Source organism: Anastrepha obliqua, chromosome 1 (assembly GCF_027943255.1).
Source record: "Anastrepha obliqua isolate idAnaObli1 chromosome 1, idAnaObli1_1.0, whole genome shotgun sequence".
Classification (NCBI taxonomy): Eukaryota; Metazoa; Arthropoda; class Insecta; order Diptera; family Tephritidae; genus Anastrepha; species Anastrepha obliqua.
In genome coordinates, this window is record NC_072892.1 from 172,960,824 (window position 1) to 172,966,700 (window position 5,877).

The 5,877-nt window shown below is 36.8% G+C and overlaps 1 non-coding gene and 1 pseudogene across 1 annotated transcript; both read right to left on the minus strand.

Moving 5' to 3' along the window:
- Positions 1-38: 38 nt before the first annotated feature.
- Positions 39-226, minus strand: LOC129236653 (U2 spliceosomal RNA; annotated as a pseudogene).
- A 241-nt stretch (positions 227-467) lies between these two features.
- Positions 468-660, minus strand: LOC129236664 (U2 spliceosomal RNA). Its single transcript, XR_008581706.1, has one exon. It is a non-coding gene; the product is annotated as a U2 spliceosomal RNA (small nuclear RNA).
- Between the last annotated feature and the right edge of the window lie 5,217 nt (positions 661-5,877).

The following is a 5,877-nucleotide window of genomic DNA, read 5'->3' on the forward strand; positions in this document are numbered from 1 at the left end:
CACCAAAGCTAAATGTATTAGTATATTTCTTCTTGTATTTATTCAAGGCTGAAATCCCGGCGGTACTGCAATACCGGGTCAACCCGTGGCAGAGGTGGAGAGCAAGCCCCTAAAACACTCCGCCCATTTCCAAAAATCAGTTTAACATTTGTTGTCCTCCGATGGAGGATCTATCAGATGTTAAGCTGATAGGAACAGATACCACACTACCTACTTCAATAGATTTTCTAATAAACCTTTTGAGAATTTACACGCTCACTAAAATTAATGTACGAAATATTTATACCGATTCACTTAAACTGACTTTCAGTATCTAAACCAAAAAACTTTTTTCAATAAATAATAATAAATGTCCTACAATGCAAATTTCAAAAAAAAAAAATTCCATTTTCGTCTACATGTATTCATATAAAAATTTATGGCTCTTCCCACCAAAGCTTAATGTATTAGTATATTTTTTCTTGTATTTATTCAAAGCCGAAATCCCGGCGGTACTGCAATACCGGGTCAACCCGTGGCAGAGAAGGAGCAAGCCCCTAAAACACTTCGCCCATTTCCAAAAATCAGTTTAACATTTGTTGTCCTCCGATGGAGGATCTACCAGATGTTAAGCTGATAAGAACAGATATCACACTACCTAGTCAATACATTTTAAATAATAAACCTAATAAAACTTTTGAGAATTACACGCTCACAAAAATTATTTATATCAACATACAATATAACGCTTCGTAACTAAATAACTTTTAGGCCAGCGACGACAACATGGCGCGGTAGCCGAGCGACTAGCAATGTGAGCTTCCGATCCAAAATCCTTGGTTCGAATCACAAAAAAAAAATAAAAGTTATTTTTATTTAGTTCGTCGCTACTTTTATATCAACATATAATATAACGCTTCGTAGCCAAGTTGGTCGCTTTTTTCGTTTCACTTTTCCTCAAATCACTCCCAACGATTCTAAAGAAGTTTTCACTTCAAAAAACCGTTACTCCGCACTGTTGTGAGTATGCTTTTTATGAAGTGAAGCTAACAATCTCAGTTTTCTCTCTATTTTGAACGCACACGCTAGTGGAGTGCCGCAGGTCAGTGTGATAAGTGAAATAAATTATTTTGAAAACTGGTGAAGTTACGATTCGAAAGAAATTGCAATTTTTACTTATGCTGATGCTTTAAAATTTTATGGTAAGCTTAAAATAATATATATTTTGATAATTTACCATGTCCCTTTGAGTAAGCCGAAGGTTATATGTATTATTCTAGCATTTTCTGATGACCGTCTGTAGACGGTCATAACGGTTAATGCGAAATTTTACATATTCATACCAAATATGACTTTCATTTATATATTGGCTATTTTGTAACGTATTTTTTCAAGTAATGAACAAAATGAGAAAATGAAAGTCGTCTACGATGTCGGATGAGGAGATAGAAGCATATATGATGTCAGTTGATGAGCAACTCAACGATGATGGCTTCGATAGTGACGACGATATTTCTGACCCTGACTTTCAACCTGATGATTTCATTGAGGAGAGTACCGAGGAGAGTACCGCTAGGGCAATATTGGAGTGCTTAGATGAAATGGAGCAAGCTAACACAAGCTCTGCATTTTTGAATGCTTTGGATTTGTCTTTGAATGTCAGCTCTGTTGAACAAGGTATATCTGAAAACTCTGTACTTTCCTTTACATTGAATTTCGATTTAATTTTTAAGAGAAACTAGCCCCTACCACCTCGGCAGCAACACCTTTTAAACCATCAAAGCGACCACGATCTCCACTTCCTGTGATTGAAACCGAGGGACCTTTGTCAACTCCATCTAACGGAGGATTTAGCTTCAAAAATGTGGGGGAAATCGATATCAGATCGAAAGAATTTCAAAAAATTTGTTGGAAGAAAAAGTCATTACAACTTCACGTTAACGACATCGCATTTCGAGGCAATACATCTTTGCCAGCATTTAATAATAATTTAGAAACGCCATTCCAATTCTTCAAATACTTTTTTTCTTCAGAAATTGTCGACCTAATTGTTATGGAAACAAATCGTTCTGCACATGAGGAAAATTTCAATACTTCGTTTTCAGCTACAGAAGCAGACATTCACAAATTTGTAGGAATTTTGTTGTATATGTCACTGTACCGATATCCAAACATGGAAAGCTACTGGAGCAAAAACGCATTTGAGCCAATACGAAAAGCAATGTCTTGCAAGCAGTTTGAAAATATAAAGCGTTACTTATAATTTGCTGACAAAGAGCAACACGCTGAAAGAGGAACTGCTTGGTTATGATCGATTGTATCGTATCAGACGTATTGCGGAACGGTTTAATGAAAGGTTTGACTCTGTGCCAAAAACAGCACGCCTTTGTGTTGACGAACAAATGTGTGCAACTAAAACTAAGCATCATCTACGTCAATATATGCCGAATAAGCCACACAAGTGGGGTATAAAATTGTTTGTTTTATGCGATACTTCGGGATATGCGTATAGGTTTGAAGTATCTATCGGAGCGAGCGATAACACTGTTTTGCCAGGAGAACCGGACCCCTCGGTCCCACAGCAAAATTAGTAGTTCGCCTAAGCCAATCGATCCCTGAATTTCAAAATCACATTTTGTATTTTGACAATTTTTATACCTCACTGCCTCGTTTAGTTTATCTGCGTGCAAAAGGAATTTTTTCTTTGGGAACTATTCGCTCTAATCGAATTCCAAACTCAAAGTTGCTAAGTGAGAAAGACGAAGAATATTCAGTTTCAAGCAGGGGATATTCCGTTGAGTATGTTGGTGCAGCATATGGTGTGGACATTTCAACAGTGACATGGAAGGATAACAGAGCAGTTCGACTTCCATCGACATATGTAGGGGTGATGCCGTGTTTGAAGACCAGCCCCACAGCAGTCTCAACGAAATTACCACGTTACGATCGTAAAAAAAATCGTATATCGAAGTAGACTGCCCACAAATAATAAAAGATTACAATACCCACATGGGAGGCGTGGATTTGATGGATGGACTGATGGGACGATACCACATCCGACTTAAGACACGCAACCCAATGAACCGAATATTTTACCATTTCCTCGATATGGCCGTAACAAATGCATATATGCTCTACCATCGCGTCAATCCAAGCGATAAAATTAATCTTCCAGATTTCCGCAAGAAAATCGCTTGTGGGAGACCATCAACAACCTCCTGTCAGCCAAGTACAAGCCAGGGAAAAAGGTGTGTCAGACCTATAGATGACATCAGATTTGATAACACTGGACACATTCCCGCTATGTTTGATAAATCAGGAAAAAGGAGATGCAAATATTGCAAACAGTCCGATACTCAAATATATTGCTCGAAATGTGAGATAAACTTGTGTTTGACGCCTAACAAAAATTGCTTCAAGGAATTCCACTCGAAATAAATTTCATTAATAATCTTTTAATATGATTTGTATTTTAAACCATTGCAATGTACTATATTTTAACTTTAATTGAATTATTAAAATACATTGCTTACCAGATTTCATATTTGATTTGTTTTGTCTCAAAGCGTTTTGACCGTCTACAGACGGTCAAACTTTTTTCCTCTCTAATTTCCTCATTTCGGGAATTTTATTGATCTGCAGTATTACAACATTATTCAGACTGCTAAATTCACTGGAAAATGAAATTCGTATGCATTTTAAATCGTTATTTAAAAAAAACGGTTAGAGGGTTAAATTGGGTCCCGGGACACCGGAACATAGAAGGTAAAGAAAAAGCCGATGAACTGGCAAGAGGGGGATCTGCCATGAATAACGTTTTTGCAGTACCGGTATTCACACCATTAGGTGCAGTCAAGAATGCAATTTTCCTAAAATACCTTCGAATCGCAGATTGTAGATGGAGAGACCAGACGAGAATCTCGAACAACTGTCTGGCCTAGACGGCAACAACCTAATAAGGTTCTTAAACCGCACAGACTGGAATAGTCATGCTGTAAATAACCGTTAAACAAGTTGGTAACGAGGATGTGGCAACAAAATGGTGCGGAAGCGCTAGTTGGATTCTGGAAGAATCACCACTTTAACCAACCAACGATGACTTTAACCACTGGACTCATTCCACTATATCTTGCAGCCAGAGAGCCAGCAATCAGTGCAACTCTAAGGCTTCATAATCTATTTCATCTCAAAGAAGGCAAACTTACAGCACATGTAAGGATTCTGGGTTCAATCCTGAATCGATTTTTTTTTGCATGCTATTGTAGTAAAACATTTCAAAAATACCGTGTTAAAATTTTAAGTCAATCCGAGCAAAACTTTTAAAGTTATAGAGCAAAAACCGAGCCGCCTCAAACATCTGCCGAGACGCAGCAGTTGCGCGCGTAGTCCGTTACAAACTTTAAACGCGGTTTTCTCGAACCTTTTTTTTTAAAGTGCGTAGTCATTGGCATTTGAAAACTACTCAACCGATCCTTTTGAAATTTTGCACACATATTTTACATATAAAAAACCTCCTCCCAACGTTTTTTTTTCGCCATTTTTTTTTATATTAAGGTGGTTTTACACCTACAAAATGGCGGCATTTTTTCGTCAAAAATCACTTTTTACTTCAAACGACTACCAAATGGCTGAAAATGAAAATAAATCGTTAAAATAAACGTGAGGGGGGAAGTTTAACTCATACTTTAACTAAATTATTCGATTTTTTTGATTTCAGATGATTCTACGCTGAGATATGCTGACTACTGCAAAATGTATTTTTGAAAAGACGTCTACGTAAATGTGCTCTCATTCGCTCATTTTGCAATATTTTTACATGAAAATCTTATCAAATATTCTTGAAATGTTACTTTATAATATGCAACAACTTTTATTAAACTGACTTGAACCGTTTCGCTACAATAAATTCATGAAAAAAGTGTTTTTTTTTAGCGTTTATCCCTTTTGAGCACAGGTGTTTGTAATTAAATTTAATATTTTCTCAGCAGCTGCCCTGCTTTACTTCCTCTTCAGCTTCGCACTTCCAATTAGGGGGGGGGGGGGGGGGGGGGGGGTCACAAAATCGAAATTTTTTTTCTTCACTCATCTTATAGTAAATCATTTCAAGAATGTTGTGTCAAAATTTTAAGTGGATCGGAGCAGAACTCTCAAAGTTATAGCCTTTGTAGGCACTCTACCTCGAATGCGGAGCATCGATAGATGCTTGGCAATTCCCAAGGGCTCGGCTGTCGGCGTCATTTTTTCAAACGCGTTTTGCATTACGTCATACTTTAACTGAAAAATTCGACTTTTTTAGTTTCAGATGATTCTACGATGAATGCCGATTGGCACCGCAGAGCACCTCTCGAAAAACATATCTCCAAAAAAACTCTGTCATGGGCTTATTTGTCAATATTTTATTATTAATATTTTTTTAAAACTTATTGAAAAGATGTACAATAACATGCAACTGATTTTATTAAAGTATCTTAAGCCATATTTCTGTAAAAATTCAAAACAAAGTGTTTTTTTTTAGCGCTAAACCCTACCCCCCCCTTGATAGGTAGAAGGTTTTACATTAGTTTTATTATTAGTCACACGCGAAAGTAAACAATTCTCCGGAATTTCGTTTTTGTTTATTAAACAATATCGTAAACGCGCATACACATACAGATACATTTACGTATATAAGTATTACTATAAAAATTGCCGATGTGCCGATGTGTGTATGTACCCATGTAGGTGTGGATGCTCCATAAGTGAGTCCGTAATTAAAATCTTGTACTTAAAATTTGTTCTGATAACCTCTGGCTATTTCCGAATTCAATTCGAATGGTACAGCTACTTTCTAGACTTTTGTGTGTTGGTAAATCAACAAAAAATGAATCAAAACAGTCGCACTTTCTAAGCGCGAAGTGC